This window comes from Carettochelys insculpta, chromosome 2, assembly GCF_033958435.1.
Source record: "Carettochelys insculpta isolate YL-2023 chromosome 2, ASM3395843v1, whole genome shotgun sequence".
Taxonomy (NCBI): Eukaryota; Metazoa; Chordata; order Testudines; family Carettochelyidae; genus Carettochelys; species Carettochelys insculpta.
The window spans coordinates 269,246,569-269,268,129 of record NC_134138.1 but is presented as its reverse complement, the minus strand read 5'-3'; positions in this window follow the sequence as shown (position 1 = coordinate 269,268,129).

Genomic DNA, 21,561 nt, shown 5'->3' with positions numbered 1-21,561 from the left:
GGCTAATAAATTCAAATTAAAGACATGGAGTTTCCACATTGGCCTTTATTTGAAATTTTACATTTGAAATTGATGCTACACCCATCCAGTAACATCAACATTTTTTTATCGGTCTTAAGGCTCACTAATTCAAGCTAATGGTATTTACAGTGAAGACAGTGACGTTTTAATATCTAGCTAACTCCTTTAAATTCAATTTTTTCTTGTAGAGTAGACGCAGCCTACTCTAATCTGGCCACCTGAGAGTTGAACCTGGCCAAAGTGGGGAAGTTCTCAGCTGTTCAAAGCTGATTTAAATGCCGCCTCTAATTCTTGATACACCCGTTCTGCTGGAGCCCATTGGGAGAAAGTGCAGCTGGAGTGCCTTGCTTTCCAGCCACCGTCGGATGGTGTTACAGTGTACGAGCAGGGTGGGAGGGTGCATTACTGGCTGGGATTGCTTCTCTGAGCTCTGCTGGGGCTAGCACAAGTCTAACCGCAGAACCATAATCCATTTCCTGCTGCTGACTGCCCCCAGCAAACCCCAGCTCAGTAGAGACTCTGGTATTTTGTAATTGTTTAGTATTGTCTTTTGCAATCTTTATGGCCACATTTCAAATAGGCTAAAGATGCTGGCTGCCTGCTCTTTAACAGTCCCCTCTGCATTGATAGATCACATCAGGAGCGGTAAAACAAAGCAGCAGTCCTGCAGCACTTTAAAGACTAACAGAATTATTTATTATGTGATGAGCGTTCGTGGGACAGACTCACTTCCACTCTTTAGCCTCTAATCTCCTCCTATGTAAGGCTACATCTACACTACCAAGTTTTTTTGGAAAAGCCGGGCCTTTGTCGAAAAAACCCACAGAGTGTTTACACACAAAAATTCCCTCTTTCAATCTGAAATCGAAAGAACGCAGCCCTGTTTCTGACGGCCTTCTTCCTCACGCAGATGAGCAAGAGCACCTTTTCCCAAAAGATTCTTTTGAAAGGAAGCATGTACAGACCCTCGGGGGGCCCTTCTGTTGAAAGAGCAGTCCTCAGGGGTCTGGATTTTTCAGTCCCTGGCCTGTTCTTTCAAAAGAGCCAGGGCTGTGTGGACGCTCTCTATCAAAAGATCAGATCGCTCTTTTGATCCACTTTTTTGTGTGTGGACACGATTTTTCAAAATAAGTTTTTTCGGAAGATCTCTTCTGGAAGAACGTCTTTCAAAGGGGATTGCTATAATGTGGACACCACCTAAGGGATTTCTAGGGCCTTAATCATCTTGCTGAGTACTAATACCAGCACTCAGCTTGTCTGTGGCAGTACACGAGTCAGAGGTCATCCGTGCCCAAGCCACCGAGATCATGGAATGGGGATTCTTCCAGTGTCTCTGGCTGCTGACTCCTACTTTATATTATTTGTATTGTAATGCCTAGCAGCTCCAGTCCTGGACTAGGACACCATAATACTAGGTGCTGCATCACCACAAAACAAAAACATGGTCCTTGCTCCCCCCCCACACAAGACCTTGCAATGTAGATCTGAGGCAAGAAACAACAGATGGATGCCAACCAAGGGGGAAGCACAAGAAAACATGAAGAGTTCCAGTCCAGAAAAGGGCTCATCCTACACACACTTTTCCTCCCCTAGAGTCCCAGGGACTTGAGCAGGATTCTTCCAGAACATAGGGTCCATATATCTCAAAGAGTCACTTTACAGGATGATGGCCTAAATATGAGTGTGGACACCTCAGTGCATCCAAGCTGTTGGTCTCTAGAGCACCAGTGTCAGGACAGCTTCTCTGTACCACCTTATGTTCACGCAGTAATTTCTTGGCTCCTTGAAACTTCTCCTGGGCAGTGACAGATTGTTTTCTAGTTTGTATTTCCCTCAGGCTCTACTTGCCACTCACTGTGTAATACTCTGAACCCCGATCTTTCCATCTGTTTGAACTTACTCTCTTTTGGTGAGTGGTTAGTTTTCCTGGCCTTATATGGAACTAACCTTCACCACTGATGTGTCCGCATCCCTGCGCTCTCCCTGTAGTTTTTCATCAGCTGATGGTGCATTGATATTCTACAAACTAACACATGGTTAACATCTAATTTGTCTCTGTCTCCTGTTCTGTGTGCAGCAATGTATCTTTGTCAATTCACTGAGGAGCTGCTATGGATAAGAATCTGTACATTTTGTATGTAACCTCCGAACACCTGCCATAAATAACAGCTGTGTCCTCCATCATCTATCTTTGGTTTTAAATAAATGCAAATTATTGGCTTATTTCTTCCTGCTCCTTAGTCCTGGAAGTTTTGTTATCGTCCCCTGGAAAGTTTAGAAACAGATTGCTGGAATATACCAGAAATGAATGAGTTTTGCCTGTCCAGGCTTTGTCCATTGGGACTGGGGAGGGATGAATGTCTGTTAGCTTTTAATCAAAGGAAGTATTCTCATGCTCAGCCAGTCTACTGTCTGCCTCTGATCAAAGGAAAGACATTAGCACTCAGATTCTTAGCTGTATTACAGCTTGCACAGTCATTTACATCTGTGGAAAGGGGTTACAAAACAGGATGATAAGTTTATATCTGTCAAGTATCAGAGGGGTAGCCGTGTTAGTCTGGATCTATAACAGCAACGAAGGGTCCTGTGGCACCTTATAGACTAACAGAAAAGTTCTGAGCATGAGCTTTCGTGAGCACAGACTCACTTCATCAGATGCTGGTCTTGGAAATCTGCAGGGCCAGGTATAGATAAGCCAGAGCAAGGGTGGGGATAACAAGGTTAGCTCAGTCAGCAAGGGTGAGGCTTACTACCAGCAGTTGATCTGGAGGTGTGAACACCAAGGGAGGGGAAGCTGCTTCTGTATTTAGCCAGCCATTCGCAATCTTTGTTTAAGCCTGAGCTGAGGGCGTCAAATTTGCAGATGAATTGTAGCTCAGAAATTTCTCTTTGGAGTCTGGTCCTGAAATTTCTTTGCTGTAGGATAGCTACTTTTAAGTCTGCTACTGTGTGGCCTGGGAGATTGAAGTGCTCTCCTACGGGTTTTTGTATATTGCCATTTCTGATATCAGATTTGTGTGCGTTTATTCTTTTACATAGAGACTGTCCAGTTTGTCCGATGTATATAGCAGAGGGGCGTTGCTGGCACATGATGGCATAAATTATATTGGTAGATGTGCAGCTGAATGAACCCACGATGGTGTGGCTGATCTGGTTAGGTCCTGTAACGGTGTTGCTGGTGTAGATATGTGGGCAGAGCTGGCAATGAGGTTTGTTGCATGGATGGGTCCCTGAGTTAGAGTGACTGTGGTGCGGTGTATAGTTGCTGGTTAGGATTTGCTTCAGGTTGTCTGTGGGCAAGGACTGGTCTGCCTCCCAAGGCCTGAGAAAGTGGGGGATCATTGTCCAGGATGGGTTGTAAATCCCTGATGATGTGCTGTAGAGGTTTTAGCTGAGGACTGTAGGTGATGGCTAGTGGTGTTCTGTTGGTTTCTGTCTTGGGCTTGTCCTGTAGTAAGAGGCTTCGTGGCACACATCTGGCTCTGTTGATCTGTTTTTTCACTTCCTCAGGTGGGTATTGCAGTTTCAAGAATGCTTGGTAGAGATCCTGTAGGTGTTTGTCTCTGTCGGAGGGGTTGGAGCAAATGCGGTTATATCTTAGTGCTTGGCTGTAGACAATGGATCGTGTGGTGTGTCTGGGATGGAAGCTGGAGGCATGAAGGTAGGTGTAGCGGTCAGTGAGTTTACGGTACAGGGTGGTATTGATGTGGACATCGTGTATTAGCACCGTGGTGTCCAGGAAGTGGATCTCCTGTGTGGACTGTTCCAGGCTGAGGTTGATGTTGGGGTGAAAGTTGTTGAAGTCCCGGTGGAATTCCTCCAGAGTCTCCTTCCCATGGGTCCAGATGATGAAGATGTCATCAATGTAGTGTAAGTAGAGATGGGGTATTAGTGGATGAGAGCTAAGGAAGCTCTGTTCCAGGTCAGCCATGAAAATATTGGCATATTGAGGGGCCATGTGGGTACCCATAGCTGTGCCGCTGATTTGAAGGTATATATCGTCGCCAAATCTGAAATAGTTGTGTGTGAGGATAAAGTTACAGAGCTCAGCCATCAGATGTGCTGTAGCATCAACAGGGATACTGTTCCAGACAGCATTTTATATCTGATTTGCCTGGGGGTAGGAGTGTAAGCAAGGTGCAAGGCAAGGGGGAAGTTTTAATATGGTGATGTAGTATGTAGGCCCATTTATTGGCCTGAGAAAGAATTTTGGGTTTGATATTCTTGTATCCTTACTAACATGTGCGAACAAACTGTGCATTGCATCTGCCCACAACCAGATGGGGTTTACAGCAGAATAGAAAAAGATAAGGAATAGAGTTAAAATGCTGCTGGGTTTGGTGGGAGTTTAATATACAAGTGTGCACTTGAAGGCTTCCTGAATCCTCTCCCAATCCCAGGTCAAGCAACCAGCTGGGAGAGCTAAGAGGCATAAGAGTAGTAAGATAAGGGCCTGAAACATAGGTCCCTAAAACACAGGCCTAATGAGAGACCTGAGATCTAGGCAGTAATGGTCAAGACGTTGCATCTCTAAGGCAAAGTTAAGCTGTGAGCACAAGGCAGGCCCTGCTCACCCAGCTTGGTAAGAGCAGGGTTGATAGTGTAGAAACACTCATCTCTCAAAGGTACTAGGCATAGGTTGTAAACACACTCCAGAGAGCTGGTAATGAAACACCTCATTAGGAGACATCATGTGCTTAGCTGGATGGTTCTTGCTCACATGGCCAGGGCCAAACTGACCAGGGCCATGTCTACACTAGCCCCAAACTTCGAAATGGCCACGCAAATGGCCATTTTGAAGTTTACTAATGAAGTGCTGAAATGGATATTCAGCGCTTCATTTGCATGCGGGTGGCCGCGGCACTTCGAAATTGATGCTTCTTGCCACCGCGCGGCATGTCCCGACGGGGCTCCTTTTTGAAAGGACCCCGCCTACTTCGAAGTCTCCTTATTCCCATCAGCTCATGGGAATAAGGGGACTTCGAAGTAGGTGGGGTCCTTTCGAAAAGGAGCCCTGTTGGGATGAGCCGCGCGGCAGCGAGGTGCATCAATTTCGAAGTGCCGCGGACACCCGCATGCAAATGAAGCGCTGAATATGCATTTCAGTGCTTCATTAGTAAACTTCAAAATGGCCATTTGCGTGGCCATTTCGAAGTTTGGGGCTAGTGTAGACGTAGCCCATGTGTGGGGCAGGAAAAGAACTTTTCCCCAAGTTTGCTTGGTAGTCACCTTGGGGGGCGGGAGGATATCTTTCTCTGCAGCATATGAGTGCAGGTCACTTGCGCCCTGTGGAACTCCTTGCCAGAGGATGTTGTGAAGACCAGGACTTTAACAAGGTTCAGAAAAGAACTAGGTAACTTCATGGTGGTTAGGTCTATCAATGCCTATTAGCCAGGATGGATAGGAATGGTACCTGACAATGAAAATGGAGTGTGAAAGTGTACACTGCTTCTCTGATGGTTTACCATGATCCAGACAAGCTATTACTGTGGCCTTGTTAGGATGTCAGAGGATACATTTTAGTCAGCGCTGTCAGTCAGTGATGCAGGCAGGAGATGTATGAGCTGCAGAATTCCTGCAGTAGATGGCATCACAAGAGAGGCTGGTCTGAGGCCCAGCAGTTGTATGATGCACAGAGTGGCTCTGGGGACTTCTCAGTGAGCTCACTGAAGCTGCTTGAATGCTACCTGCACTTCGACTCTACATTTTTTAGGTCAAGTCGAGAAGAACTACTTCGCTAAACATCTCCCCGAACGCAACCCTGATCTGTTCCCACCAGAGCACACAGTGTGCCAAAGGGTTTGGCAGGAGGAGCCCTTGGGAAACCGAACCAAATTGACTTCTTTCCCAGACAAGGGTGTGTTTGAGAGAAGAGGTCTGACCCCTCCACTGATACACATCCTGCTGCTTACTAGCCAGTCTGCAACAGTCTGTCCTCTGGAGGATAACTTTGGCTGCGTCTACACGTGCACGCTACTTCGAAGTAGCGGCACCAACTTCGAAATAGCGCCCGTCGCGTCTACACGCGTCGGGCGCTATTTCGAAGTTAACTTCGACGTTAGGCGGCGAGACGTCGAAGTCGCTAACCTCATGAGGAGATAGGAATAGCGCCCTACTTCGACGTTCAACGTCGAAGTAGGGACTGTGTAGACGATCCGCGTCCCGCAACGTCGAAATTGCTGGGTCCTCCATGGCGGCCATCAGCTGCGGGGTTGAGAGATGCTCTCTCTCCAGCCCCTGCGGGGCTCTATGGTCACCGTGGGCAGCAGCCCTTAGCCCAGGGCTTCTGGCTGCTTCTGCAGCAGCTGGGGATCTATGCTGCAGGCACAGGGTCTGCAACCAGTTGTCAGCTCTGTGTATCTTGTGTTGTTTAGTGCAACTGTGTCTGGGAGGGGCCCTTTAAGGGAGCGGCTGGCTGGTGAGTCCGCCCTGTGACCCTGTCTGCAGCTGTGCCTGGCATCCCTATTTCGATGTGTGCTACTTTGACGTGTAGACGTTCCCTTGCTGCGCCTATTTCGATGTTGGGCTGAGCAACGTCGAAGTTGAACATCGATGTTGCTGGCCCTGGAGGACGTGTAGACGTTATTCATCGAAATAATGTATTTCGATGTTGGCTGCACGTGTAGACGTAGCCTTTATGAAGGAAAAAGCTGGAGACCCTGCTCTTCTCTTTACTGAGCTCTGATGCTGGTTCTTCACCAAGGCATTGTGCAAGTCTCTGTGTGTGCCAATGGAACATCTGGAGAACAGAGCTCCCAGCCTCCTCCATTTCCAGCCCTTTACAAACAAGAGGCTGTTTGGTTATAGGAATAAGGGGATTTTGATGTCTGCCAGGTCCTTTTGAAAAGGACCCCGTGTAGATGAGCCACGCGTGATCAAAAGTGGCACTTTCGAAGTGCTGCAGCTGCCATTCATAGTAGTGCCTCATTAGCATCCCTCTGTCAAAAGGGGGGTGCTAATGTCGACAAAGCCTACGTGTCTGGACATGCTATTTTGATACAGCTGGGTGCTATTTCAAAATGCATCTTTGTGTGTAGTGGTGTTATTTTGAAATCAGCTACTTCAGAATAGCTGCTCCAGAACAGATTCTTTTGAAATAATGCTGCAGTGTAGACATAGCCTGATATATTAGATGGATGGAAGAGATGAGTTAAAGCCATTTATATGGGCAGACACAAACTTTGCAGCTACAATAATAAATTAGGCACAACATTTCACAGACTCTCTCTTCAGTCCATAGGGTTACATAAGAACATAAGAATGGCCGTACTGGGTCAGACCAAAGGTCCATCCAGCCCAGCATCCCATCTGCCGACGGTGGCCAATGCCAGGTGCCCCAGAGAAGGAGAACAGAAGACAATGATCAAGTGATTTATCTCCTGCCATCCATCTCCTGCCCTTGTTCTGAAGGCTAGGGCACCATACTTTATCCCTGGCTAATAGCCATTTATGGACCTAACCTGCAAAGTTTATCAAGCTCTTTTTTAAACCCTAATAGGACATGTTTGGACTATCATCATCCCCTATAATACCACAGTATATAACTGGCCAAGCACATCAATGGAAATTCCTCAGCCTTCTCTAAAGCAGCAGGTATCTGCCAATTTCTATGTTGTTCTTGATTTTTATATTAGGAATCTGTGGCCTCGGTTTATTACCTGCGATCTTGCGCAGTGAGGCCACCGGACACAGCACACAGTAGCACCATTCCAGGAACGAAAGCTGAGAGCTTTAATCAGCAGAGGGCACTACCAGGTTTCTCTTCCACTCAATCTACCTGCTTTATTCAGCTGGAGAGGAGAGAATGGGTCTGATTCTCCTGGGTGATCAGTTACACTTGTGCAAAGGGTATAAAATGCTGTCAGATCTAAGCACGCTATGCCTTGTGTCCTCATTTACATGTGTGCCTGGCTGTGTCCAGCCCCCTGGGGTTAATTCAGAACTGAAACAAGCTCCCTCTTTCCTTTAGATTTTTTTTATACCTGGAGTGGGTTTTTCTTTAAGGCACGTTTTGCTCAGCCTAGCTGTCTGCTGGGATCAGGAGCTGTCTGGCCAGCTCTTGTGGTGGTATAGTATGTGCTGTTCTCCAGAGCTGTGCTGTTTTGGAGAGGCTGCTCCTTTTGGGAGACAGCCCACCCCGTAGTGTGCAGTGTTATTGATCAAAGCCTAACTGTAAGTAATCCCTCTGGGCCCCATGCCAGGCTCCTGTCTCAATACAGCCCTTTGATACCTGGCAAAGAGAATCTCCTTTAAGGAGTCCTAATCCTATTTAAGTGCTTTGGCCTAGCGTTTAACTGGAGGGCTGTTGCTCAGGTGGGAAATGTCAAACACATTTCTGAAATAATCTACTCGGGTTTGGAAAAGCAGCTCGTTTTAATTTGCTGTATGATGGTAATAGGCTGGTGCAGCCTTGGATTGCTGTGCATTATTTCTTAAGACCTAGTGATGTTACTCAGTGCTCCCTTCTTCTAGCCTCAGAAGTTTAATTACAGAATTAGAGAAATGTATGACAGGACAAGACCTTGACAGGTGGTCGTGGATTTAGAATTCGTGGTGCTCTGGGACCAGCTTCATTTTCACCCCATTTCCCATAAGGATGCAGCCAAGAATAAGAACCTTCCCTCTTATCTCCCCCCTCACTCCCCAACCCCGGCAGTTTTTATTCTTACTTTCTTCCTCCTCCATCTGTATAATAAGAAATAGGAATAAATGAAAATACAGGGACGTACCTGGATTGGGGCAATGGGCTGGGGTGCAGGGGGGCTGCAGGGTCTGGCTCTGGGAGGGATTGTGGATGCTGTACAGGGGCTGGATTGTGGGGGATGGTTGGGGTGCAGGTGGGGGTGAGGGTGTGGGTTCCGGATCTGGGAGGGATTGTGGATGCTGGAGCCAAAACAGACCCCATGGAAGGCACTGCGTTGCCACCAGCCCCATTAAGCAAACCATGGCCCAGCCATCTGTTTTCCACGGCCAGAACGACAGGGCCGGATTCTGCCTTTCCCAGCTGCTCGCCTGGGCCCCACCCTGGCGGTCAGAAGAGGAGCGAGGGACGCAGGAGGACTTGGCCTGTCCTTACTGTGCCGGACTGCAGAGGTGCGTTGTGCTTAGGTGCCCCCGGCCTGCTGTTGCCCTGCTCTGTGCACTCAGTCTGCCCTATTTCCAGCTGTCTTTATAGTCTTTATAGACTCACCAACAGGAAGGTGACACATGAATCCACGCACAGCCCGTAGTGACTTGTAATGATTACTTACTATTAAAGTATTTGTGCCCCCCACCTGCCGTCTGAGAACAAAGGCCCAATCCCACGGAAAACTTCCACCACCGGCTTATGAGCCCTTGACTTCAGAGTACCACTGCGTGGTGAGTCCCCTCTGGGGTACACTGGAGGCAGCAGCTTTTACTGACACTTTTTTGAACCAAAGATGGCGAATTCCCTCCCCAGTTATTACATGGGCCCAGTGACAATGGTGCTTGTGTAGATGGGTAACCCACACACCTATGTGTGGTTCACTGTCCCATGTAGTGGTACCTAGCCCACTTCACAGACAATGAGTGTCCTCTACAGAGTGAGCTAAGAGCCAGCTGGCCATTAACTCCCACCGCAGAGGAGCCTGCAGTAAGCTCCAGAGGTTCCAGGTTTGAGTTTGTCTGTGGGTAGTTTACAGATGCACCCAGAACAGGTGAGGGCACAGATGCTACATGCATTAACATTAGAAAGCCCTGTGCTAAGGAAACCTAATAATCCCATTCAAGCAGAGAGGCAGTCAAGTCACCCCACGTGGACAATCAGCTTGAGAGCCCCAGCCTCTGAATAAAACCCCCCAAGTAGGGCAGAAAGCTGGCTGATTATAGAACCCATGTAGGCTCTGTTTTGAGTTATCTGTGGTGTACCAAACCCCAGGTGGCTCATCCAACCCTTGGACATGTCCAGTGATCACAAGCACAAATTTTGTTGTTTGTAATCATTACAAGATTCCCAGCTGTTGTTCAGGAGGCTCTGCGGGGTTGGGATGACTCTTCCCAATGTTGGCAGAGGTGCTGAGAATATCAGTGGAATATAATAGAGTTCTGCAACTGAAGTGTCTCACAACTCTTCTGACTTCATATTCTGGTATGCCCAGTGCTGACAGGAGTCTCTTGCTCATCTCAGGCCATTTTCCTCTGGCCCCCAGGGGGAAGCCAAAGTATAGTACCTTTTTCGCACCAGTCAGGTTTTGGATTCGGGCTGACAACATTCTGTAGTGACGGACTTTCTCTGCCGCTGCATCATTGAATACTTGTTCTTTGTATGCAAAACGTACTGTCACATCGACCACCAGGGCTGTGCCATCTTTGACAAAAATGAGATCTGGTTTTCGCAGTTCGTTTTCAGCTCTGTGTAAACATGGTTCTTGATAAACTGACCATTGTAGTTGACACGCTTCCCTTTTAAGTATGTCACAGAGCGTATTATGGCGGCTTATGCGGGCCCTTTGTACAGTTGGACACTGTCCCAGAATATGTGATAGTGATTCTTAAGTGGCAGAGCAATGTCTGCACTTAATGACGTGTCCCACATGGACAGTCAGCTTGAGAGCCCCAGCCTCCAAATAAGACCCCCCCAAGTATGGCAGAAAGCTGGCTGAGCTATAACAGGGCCCACGCTGCTCCTTTTAGAAGCCAGCCTTAATGCTATCTCTGTATAAGTATGCTCAGGCAGCAAGTGATAAGTGCCTTAGAAATGCAGACAGCAGTAGTTTAATCACGTACATGCATTCTTATGAATATATGCAGCCTCTCTGTCTTGCTAGCTGCTTGTCTGCAGTTAATGCTGCACTGCCACAGGTTTGTCCTCTCCTGAGTGAGCAGAGGAGCTAGGGAACAGGAGCAGCAAACGGGTGGGCGGTGGGGGGGAATTTGCAAGGGAGGTCTCCAGGTGAGGGAGGCGTGAGTACATGACTCTTCAAGTGAGCTTGTTGATTGTTTACTTGCTTGCTGCTTTACTGTAGCAAATTGTGTGGTCTCTTTGGGGGGTGGTGTGCCAAGTTGAGTACCTGCCAGGCTTGCTGAGAACTTCTTAACAAGGCTTTGATCACTAGTCTCTTTAGAGTCCATTAACCAGGGGCAACTCTAGGAGAGCAGGAGGTTAAACACTGGCTCCAAAATGACCAGAGGAGCTACAGAACAGGAGCAATGCACAGGAGAATTTTGTTAGGGGACTCAGAGAGGGCAGTGAGTGAGGGAGCCAGCTATACCCAATATTCTCTAAGCTTGGGGCGATCTACTCTTGTGCATGAAGCTCATGGCCCACAGAGACCTGGTATGGGCTCTTAATTGTAGAGTCATAGACGATATGGTAGGGAGAGTCCTCAGGAGGTCACCTACTCCAACCCCCTCAAAGCAGGAGCTACCCCAACTAAATCATCCTCACCAGGCTTTGGTCAAGCCTGGTCTAAACTCTAATGATGGAGATTGGAACACCTCCCCAGACAGCCCAGTCCGGTGCTTCATCACCCTGCTAGTGAAACAGTTGTTCCTAATATCCAACCTAGGAGCCCCTCCCCACAATTGCAACTTGAGACTATTCCTCCTTCACCAGGAGCTTCTTGCACCTGATGAAGTGGGTCTTTGCCCACAAAAGTTTATGCTCCAAAAAAATCTGTTAGTCTATAAGGTGCCACAGGACATCTTGTTTTTGCAGAAACAGACTAACATGGCTACCTCTCTGATACCTGTTGCTCCTTGTTTTCTGGAGAGCAAGGTGGTTAGACTGGATGACAGCTCATGAGCTGGAGAGGCTAAGGAAGACAGAGGGATAAACAGATGAGACTTTCTGGGACATAGGATGACAGTCTCACTAATAGTCGGACAGCTTCTATGCTGTTGAAGAGGATTAGAGACTCAGGGAAGGAGAACATTTGAATCCCAGTTATTAGGAAGAGACAGGTCATAGTAATGGTTGAGTGGATCATTAGAACTACAGATAGATGGGTTTGTGATGTGTGGAGAGCTGCCCGATGAATTGATGGTCAGGTGCAATGATTGTAGCTCTTCTAGGTCAGTGGTTCCCAACCTTTTCCATAACATGGCACACGTCAATGAGACAAACAATTCCAGGGCACACCCACCTTTCCCAGCTGAATCGATTGCTCATAAATGTCACATTGACTTTGGTTTACTATGGTTTCAGAGGATGGAGACACTTTGTCACGGGGTGCAGGGTTGGTCAATTTCCCCCCAGCACCAGCTTTGCAAAGCCTTTGCGAGGGGAGACAGACCAACCCCAAGGCAGCTGGGAACCAGGCAGCCTTGCTGTTTGAACCCCCAGCCAGTGCAGGGTTGGTTAATTTCCCCTCCCCTCAGCTCTTTGCAGAGCCCTGGGGAGTGGGGGCAGGGAATTGATGACTCCAAGGCATTTAGGGGCTCAAGCAGCAAAGGTGCCTGATTCCCAGCTGGCTTGAAGTTGGTCAATTTCCCCTAACAGAGGCTTTGCAAAGCCGCAGGAGGGAAACTGACTACCCCACACCAGTGGGCATTCAGGCACCCTTGCTCATTGAGCCCCCAGCTGGTGTGGGGTCATCTAAGTACGCTGTGAAATTTCTTCAATTTCCCACCCACCCTTGGCTCTGCAAAGAGCTGGGGCGAGGGGAAACTGATGAAATTTCCACAGCACGCTTTGACAATCCTCACAGCATGCCAGTACGCCGCAGCACACTGGTTGAAAACTGCTGATATAGGCAGATGCTGCAGTGCTGGGGAGGAGCCAGTGATCATGGGTACACGTCAGTGCCAATGATATAGGTAGGACAGAGATCCTGGAGGCCAACTTTAAGCTGCTAGGACCTCCTGGTGCATTCTCTGAAACGCTTGATTCCACTCATGGGGCCAATTAGACAGGCAGAACTTCAAGGTCTCAATGTGTTGATGAGATGATGGCATAAACGTTTAGGTTTATTATGAAATGGGAAGCCTTTGGGGAAAAGAGAAGCCTAGTCAGAAAGAACGGGCTACAGCTAAATCAAAACCGAATCAGATTGTTGACATCTAACATTTAAGAGATGAAGATTTTTTTAAACGAAGGGCTGGGAGAAAGCCAGCAGGTGTGGAGTTTACTCACTCCCACACACACCATGCATGGCCTCATTTGCCTGACTGGAGCTGCACCACCAAATATAGAAGTGAAACTATGGCTATGCATGTCACCTCAGGATGGGTTACAGAGACAGTTTCTAGACAGCACTAATAACTACTTCTTGGAACAGCTTGTCGTGCAACCCACAAGAGGAGAGGTAATTCTTGATCAGTCCTAAGTGGAGTGAAGGAGCTGGTCCCAGAGGAGAATAAAGCTGACCTGCTTGGTAGGCCATAACATAATTAAATGTAACATCCTTCTTTGTGTCTTTGTGGTGGGACGGCCAAAGGAAAAAAACATGATAATGTTTAAATTCAGAAAGGGGAACAACACAAGAGGAAGTTAGTTAAAGGGAAATTAAAAAGAACAGTCACAAGAGTGAAATACGTTCATGGAAACTTTTTGAAAACACCACAATACGGGCTCTAATAAAATGTACACATCAAATTTAAAAGAATAGTAAGGGGACCAAAAAATGCCAATACAGGTTGAACCTCTCTAATCTGGAACTCTTTGGTCTATCAACATCCATAATCTGACATGATTTTAGTTAGCTGGACAACCACTTATCATGGGTGTGGCCAAATTTCTCGTGGTCCCATAAAGTTTGTTTATAGCCACCAGTCCTGGCTCTCAGTGTTATGCACTGTTATTTAGCTGTAGTTTACCCCAGTATGCAGTGGAAGTGTTGATAATGCTGCTAGACAATATTGACCTCCTGTAGTGTGGCAAATTCTCTCATCTGGCACCATCAGGTTGAGAGGGTGCTGGATCGATAGGTTCCACCTGTATGAGTAAACAACAGAGTAAAGGAAGCAGTTAGGAGCAATCAGACATTGTTTAAAATTTGGAAGTATAATGCTACAGAAGAAAATAGAAAGAAGCATACACTCTGGCACGTCAAGTGTAAAGGTATAATCAGGCAGAACAAAAAATGGTTTTTAGAATGGAGAGTGGTAAATAGAGTTGAAGAGTAACTGGTTACTTGATTACTGGCGGGAGGGCAGGGAGGAGGGGAAGGCAACTCCAGAGAGCAGGCTCCCCGCCCCACCAGCCCATTGGAGCTGCAACAAGGCATTTAAACCACGCCCCCCGCAACAAGCTCCCTCCCTGCCCCACTTGCCACAGCAGGGATGGGACATGGGATCCCCACCAGCCCGTTCAGGCTGGGAAGCAGCATTTTAGTGAGAACAGGCTCCTGTGGGGTCTGCAAAAAAACACTATGAGGGGAAATTGACAAACCCCGTGCCAGCAAGGCTGCCTGAGTCCCAGCTAGCACAGGCTCAATTTCCCTTTATCACAGTGAGGGGAAATTGAGGAAATGTCACAGCATGCTTGGACAGTTCTCATGGCACACCAGTATGTAGCAGCACATGGGCTGAAAACCGCTGGCTTAAAGACCTAGTCTTTGGCATTTTAACCATCATGTCTTCTCACCTGGCTCAGCCCCAGCAGCAAGTCTGCACGAGCTTTCCTCACACAGCTGCTTCTGACTGAACTGCACAGGTGGCCGTAGCAACAGGGAATGTCAGTGAACACGGTCGTTCATAGACAAGGCCCGAATATTGGAATTGGCAGCAAACAGATGAATCCATTGCCAGCAAGAACACTTGCTGTGTGAAAGCCTTTGTACGAAATATTTACCAGAAACCTTCTGGCTTCGAGGCGCTTGTGACTTCCATCTGCCTCTGGGTTGGAGTTAACTTTAGCTTTGCAGTACTCAGAGCCTTTCACAGGAGGTGGGTCAGTGGCTGGAAATCTTTGTTAGGATTTCTCAGTTGGGATTGTGGGAAAGGTGCCTGGTGCTGGACGTAGATGTGGCTCACACATAAAAGATTTTGGCCTCCAGTTCTCTCTGTCCTTCATGCCCTTGCCCTGGTTAAATCCATCACTACAATGAAAATGTAAAATTAGCCCAGGCAGAGCTGGAGTCTCACACACAAGCTGGTGGTGTTGGTCAGCAACTCAGTACTTCAATCAGAAAAAGGACAGGGATTGTAGTGGGGGTGGAGGGTTTGAGTCTATTATCTTTTCTTGAACATTTTGTCTTCTGAGGGGACGTGGAGGGGTCGGTCTCTGTTAGTGACAGCTCCCCACTCCAGCCCATTCACTCCCAGGCCCTGACACAGGAGGGGGCATAGCAACCCAGGCAAGCTCTAGCACTGTGCATAACCCATGCAGTGGGAAAAGGTCAGAGGCACCGTACCTCTCCACTTTCCTTGGCATGGGCTGTGCTTACAACTGGGACCTTTATTAGGAAAACAGTGGAATGGCATGATGCCCATGGGGCCCTGCAGCGCTTGTACTGACTTTCACAGGCTCCTTTCTCCCACAAGCTCTGCCTCCATTATCATTTGGAGAGTATCAGCCTGTGGGCGAGCAGTCAGCTCAGCCTGCCAGTTTCAGGTGGGTCTTGCTTTTCACCCGTAGGGTCTGCTCACCCTCACCATGGCTGGCAATGCATTCAGATTGCCCTTGGAGGTCCTGAGAACCTCAATGTTACTTAGTGTAGTAACAGAGAGTGAGCTGTGTTAGTCTGTATGCCAAAAAAAAAAAAAAACCCAGCAGAAATGTAGTACTTTAAAGACTAACAACATGATTTATTCAGTGATGAGCTTTCGTGGGACAGACCCACTTCATCGGATCAGTCTCATTTCCAATACAGACTGACATTTATAAGTACAGAGGACCAAAAAAAAATTGCAATAAAAACTGACAAATCGAGTACATGTTACTAAGTGTGGATCTCTAAGGGTAGAACTTAAAAGCAGACACCCTGCATGCTTTAACAAAGAAGCGTCACTGGGTCTCGACTGACAAGCAGAGGAAAGGTTTGTCCCATATGCTTGGTGAAAATATCTTCTCCTTCTGCTACTCTGCACCCAAAGGTCATTGAGCTCTCAGCCCAGAAATGATTGCATCTCCAGTGAAAGATTTTGTCATAAAGGCTGCTCAGAAAAGTGTCCAACTCTGATTTGGGGTCAAAAGATTTTTTTCCCAGAGGTAAAGGGGTTTTTTTTGACCAAAAGGAGATTTTTTTCTATGTGGAAAATTGTTATGTATGTTGGTGAAAATATTCCAGTTTTTCAACAATTCTCTCTTCTCTCCTTCCACCTCGCCACCCCAAGACATTTTTTTCCATTCGTCTTCTTCCAGTGTTGGAGGGAAGGAGGCATATGAAAAACATATAGTTTTCAAAATAAGTAGGAGTAATACGAAGCCTCTTTCACTCTGACATCTTGGGGCATGGGCCACTGATGACTCTTCGCTAGCGTCCCCTGTCCTGGGCGATCTTTTCTATATCTGACTAGGTGTATTCCATCTTTTTAGTGTCTGCCTTTTCTTTAAAAAAGTATGGAGATATAGCTATTTCATAAAACTGGAAGGGACCTTGAGCGGTCATCAAGTCCAGTCCCCTGTCCTCACCGCAGGATGCTATATCACCATCCCTGATAGGTCTCTACGTCAAATAAAGTATCACAAAAAATGAACAAAAATACTAATGATGCTAAATATTTTTCTCCTGGTTCAGGATGTTTTGTGGGAAAAACAGAGCAGTTTTGGGGCCAGAGCTGCTCACTACTATTCGTTCGTTACTCACTGGTTCACGAGAAGTAAGAATGGAAAGATAATAGGGATCTTAGAATAGTTCTACACAAACAGATCTCAGTGCAGCAGGAGTTTGTGGGATGGGTGGTAAAACTCCCCACTTGGGCATGACAAAGCTCAAGAGGCCATACAGCACCATGTCTCAGGTGGCACTGGTTCTGCTTTGAGAGCTCACCTCATTTGGTGCCACATGGGTAAGAAAGAAATCAAACCATTCATCTCACTGGCACCTGTCTAATTAGATTGTGCACAAGTGCTCTCCACCTGCAGGCCTGAAGGAAAAAGGAACGGAGACAACCTGGGGATAAGGGTGATCCATTGTAGCCCTTGTGTGTCCTTTTCCTGACTGAAGTCACTTGGCCAGTAGTGAGTGAGGAGAAATAAGCAGGGGTGGAGATGCTGAATATTGCTCTCCACTAACATGCCCAGAGTCTGAGATTTCTCTCTGGTGCTTCTCATATATCCCTAGTATGGGACTCGGAGGGCTACACTCAGCTAGAAAAATGACTGCCTTTAAAACAGGAACAACTGAATCTGTGCTGTGTCACTCTCCAATTAAACTGTAATGAAACAGGGGCTTAGTTCTGGGTACCTTGGCTTAGGTCAGAGGCTGGGTTCCCCGGAACAGAAAATGCAGGCCAGATTTTCAGAAGTACCCTGTGATTAGGTTGTCTAATGGGTGTCATTCAGCTCCTGGGAAATGCAGCCCTGTACCAGGAGGGAAACTGGGGTAGCAAAGGACACCTGAGCCCTTTCTCCCACCCACAGGACAGTAGCTAGCCAGCGAGTCTTCCAAAGCGAGTGGGTTGGTCAGAGAAAATGTATGGGTGTGCTCTCCCCTGGGGTATGCTGAGTTAGCACATTCCTGGTTGTCCCTCAGAACCCAGCAGGCTACTTGAAGCACTAGTTGAATGGGAGGCACTAGTGGGAGGGGCTATTTCTTTTAAACCAAGGGGGAGCGATAGCTCAGGCCTTTGGACATTGGCCTGCTAACTCTCTCATTGTGATCTCAATCCTTGAAGAGGCCATTGAGGAGCATGGGGCAAATAGGTTTAAAAAAAAAAAAGTCTGTTAGGGATTGTGTTTAGCCCTGCCAGGAGGGTAGGAGACTGGACTCAATGACCTCTCAATGTATCTTCCCACTCTATGAGATGTGTAATCTGCTAGGATACATCTGCACAGCAGAGCTAGTACCCAAAAGAGCCAATCCATGCCTTTGAAACATACCCTTCATTTAGAAACACTTTTTCCAAAATAATGGGAGGGCTATTTCAGCATCCCTGTGGCCCTCATTGCAGGAGGAGTAAGGGATGCCTTGACAGAGCGCTTTATTTCAACATTTGGCATGGTTTAGACAGTGCCAAATGGTGAAACAGCCTATTTCAAACTGCACTCAAAATAAGCTCTGCAATGTGCATAGTTAATTTTGCATTTAGGCTGTCATATAAACATCGCCCGAGTGTACCTGTAACTGCCATTAGGCAGACCTGAACCTACGACCTCTGGAGCTTAGTGCACAAGCCTGTACAGTTTGAGCTAAAAGTCAGCTGCCTCTCAGCTAAGGCTGGAGAGCAGATGCCTCTCTGTATAAAAGATCTAGGTGCTAACACCTAGTTGGATGTGTTACAGGAGCATCACCTCCTCTCCTCATTGACATGATGTATCTTTGTGAAATGGGCACTTGCTCATGTGTGAATTACATTGTCTAATGAGTCTATGTATGTGTCTCATGACAACGCCTCTTGATGCAGTGAATGAAAGCCAAGATGCTGTGCCACTCTCTTCAGCTGAATCTCACTCATGTTCCACAGCTTGGTGAGAAAACAAATCTGATGCTTTTGCATCCTCAGGAGAATCTTAGCGATTCTGTTCTGGACACTGCACGGATGGATCAACACCCCTTACATGAAATCTCCTTCTTCCTTTGTGTTTGTGAGTTCAGCCTGGACTGGCGGTGCCTGGACCAGCTGTCGGGGCTTGGTGTCCTGGCTGAAGTTCATTCTATTTGCTGAAATGTCTGCTGCCATCTTCATTTGGAAATAATGCTCTTTCTTTTTTCATTCATTAGGGAACCTATCACATGGAGCAACGCATGCAGAATGCTGCTGCTTTTCTAAGCCAATGGTGCCCCTAGCCATCCCACAAGGTAAAAGCTGTGTAAGGCGCTTTGGGATGCAAGGTGCTATAAACTCATTAACTGAGTCCTTGAGGTTGAATCTGACCTGATCTCGCAAGATAAAGACTTTGTGTTTTCATTAAACCATTGTCCAGATTTATGGGTGTCCCATAAGAAAAACCCATCTAAGGGAGACATGGGTCAGATTGTACTGAGGGAGATTAATTTAAAATAAGATACATGTAAAAAAGAGGATTTTGGAAAACCTGGTGAAGTGTTCTGATACCAAGGTGGTGACAAGCTGGAGAGAACGGATGGCACAGATCTGTAACAAGGTTATTTTGAAGGCAATGGTAAACATAGCAGGAAATCATATTCCATTCCCACAGGGTAACAACACTGCATTTCTTGAGGCACCCAAGCACTAGTCACTTTCTCTTCTCAGGAGGAGACAGAGCCTTCCAAACACGTCTAGCCTGGAGAGCCCAGTGGGAGGAGAGAATTGCATTAGGTGAACAGACTGAGGAATAATGTTGGTGGAACACCCACCCCTCTGGTGCTGATTTACCCTGCTAACCTAAGAACTAGAGATGGGTCTGGTGATGGTGGTGGAGTGAGTTCTACACACCTGTTGGCCATTTTAGCCAGTGCAGCCTTACTAAGCCCCTTGCCACCATGAGCAGTCTACGTTTGTCCAGGATAAGGACACGTTCTGAGCGTGTCTCAGCTTCGGGAGCTAAGCTGCATCCAACTGGCCACTGAACAGGGCTGCATTGCCGTAACCTGAGACAGAGCTGGCCTTTATCAACTCTGGCCCCAGTTCTCCCAGCTCCCAACAGTGCAAGCGTGGAGTTCAAGAAGTGAGGTGGCGGTGGGATCTCCAAGGCAGGAACTGGTTTATTTCTAAGAAAACATGTTCTTCTTCAGCCACAAGAGATGAGCTGGAGCTGGGTGAATTTCTATGGCCTGGGTTAGACAAGAGTTCAGACTAGATCATCTAATGCTCCCTCCTGGACTAAGATCTGTGGGGCTGTAATCCTGTATCTGCCCCTCACTGTTCCCCATCCTAAATCCTTTCTTGTCTCTCTGCATGCACCAGCAGCTGGCCTCCTCCCCTCGGGAGCCCACTCCCTCGACCGGTCTCTATGCTGCTAGTCCACTGAGACCACCTTCAGAAGGTAACACAGACGGAGCTTCCAAAAACCTGCCTTATGACAGCACCTGCATCTAGACTAGTGCCTGGCCATCAACATGTCCGTCCCTCCCTGGGCCTTATTTACTGGGGAAAAGAATCTTTTTCTAGGCCAGTGGTGCCCCTTGGGATGCCTAGAAAGCAGGTTGCAAGTGGGCTGCATTGTCAAGGGTTCTCAGACATCATTGCTCCTGGGCCCCAGACTCACATTTGGGGTGGGATGGGGGGAAACATCCCCTGTATGGGAGGGACCAGGGAATTTTTTTATTCAGAACGCTTAGGCTAGCTGGTTTCTTCACAGGCCATGAGAAGAAGAGGATATACAGACTGTGCCCATTGCCCTCAAGGGCACCCTTTGGGGGGCTATTAGTGGTCTACAGCCCCCTAATGTTTGAACCTTTGGATTTCATATTTGAGATCTGCTTGAAGCACATGCTTTAGCTTTCCTCTGAAACTCCCATTCATAACAGAAGGCAACAGCTAATAGCCAGGATGGGCAGGGATGGTGTCCCTAGCCTCTGTTTGCCAGAAGCTGGGAATGGGCTACAGGGGATGTATAATTTGATGATTGCCTCTTCTTTTCATGTCCTCTGAAGCACCTGGAATTGGCCATTGCTGGAAGACAGGATACTGGGCTAGAAGGACCATTGGTCTGACCTAGCATGGCCATTCTGATATTCTTATATACAGCCCAAAGTATATGCCTCCTTCTGCAATGCCCTAGATCAGTGAACACCAAACAAGAATATTTTTATGTGCAACACCTATGAAAATTTTCTTCAAAAAATTGTCAGACAACCTGTCCCCCCCGTCACCAAACTGCAACACAGACAGCAAAAACAAAATGAAGTAATTTAATCAGGTATCATAGCAATGAAGAAGTAACCTTCCATCTGGTTTTAATAACAGAAAAATATATACTTTGAATTATTTTTCAAAACACTCACGGCACACCTGCGAGTTGTTCATGGAACACCAATGTTCTGCGGGAACATAGTTTAAGAAACACTGCCCTTAACCCTACTCCCCTTCCAGAGCTAAGTTAGTAACAAACTGTACCCTGTAAGCCGTGCACTTGTGTGGCGATGCGGGCGAAAGTCCAAGGCCACACAGATGATTACCAGTTGCCCACAGCCAGGTTATTGTTTCTACTGTGGGTGCACATTCACACAATCCGCAGCACACATAAAATTTATTCTGCATATGGATGGAAAAAACTCGGCACAGGGATGGAAAAGGTTAGAGGGACCATTGGGAACAAAGTAAGAATATATATTAAAATGTTAAGGCTAACCAATGTTCCTTTAGTGACTTGCCACAAGATGTCAGATTACGTTAGTATTTGAGCTGAGTGGGTCTAACATTTATTTAATTTTCTTTCTTTTATATAGGAATTAGATTGGACACAATGCTCCCGTCAGTGAATTGCTAAATTATCTCCCCAAAAAACTAGAGTTTTCCAGTGCCTTAGCAGCTTTTGGAAAGAGCTGATGTGTGTGTGGGGGGGCAGAT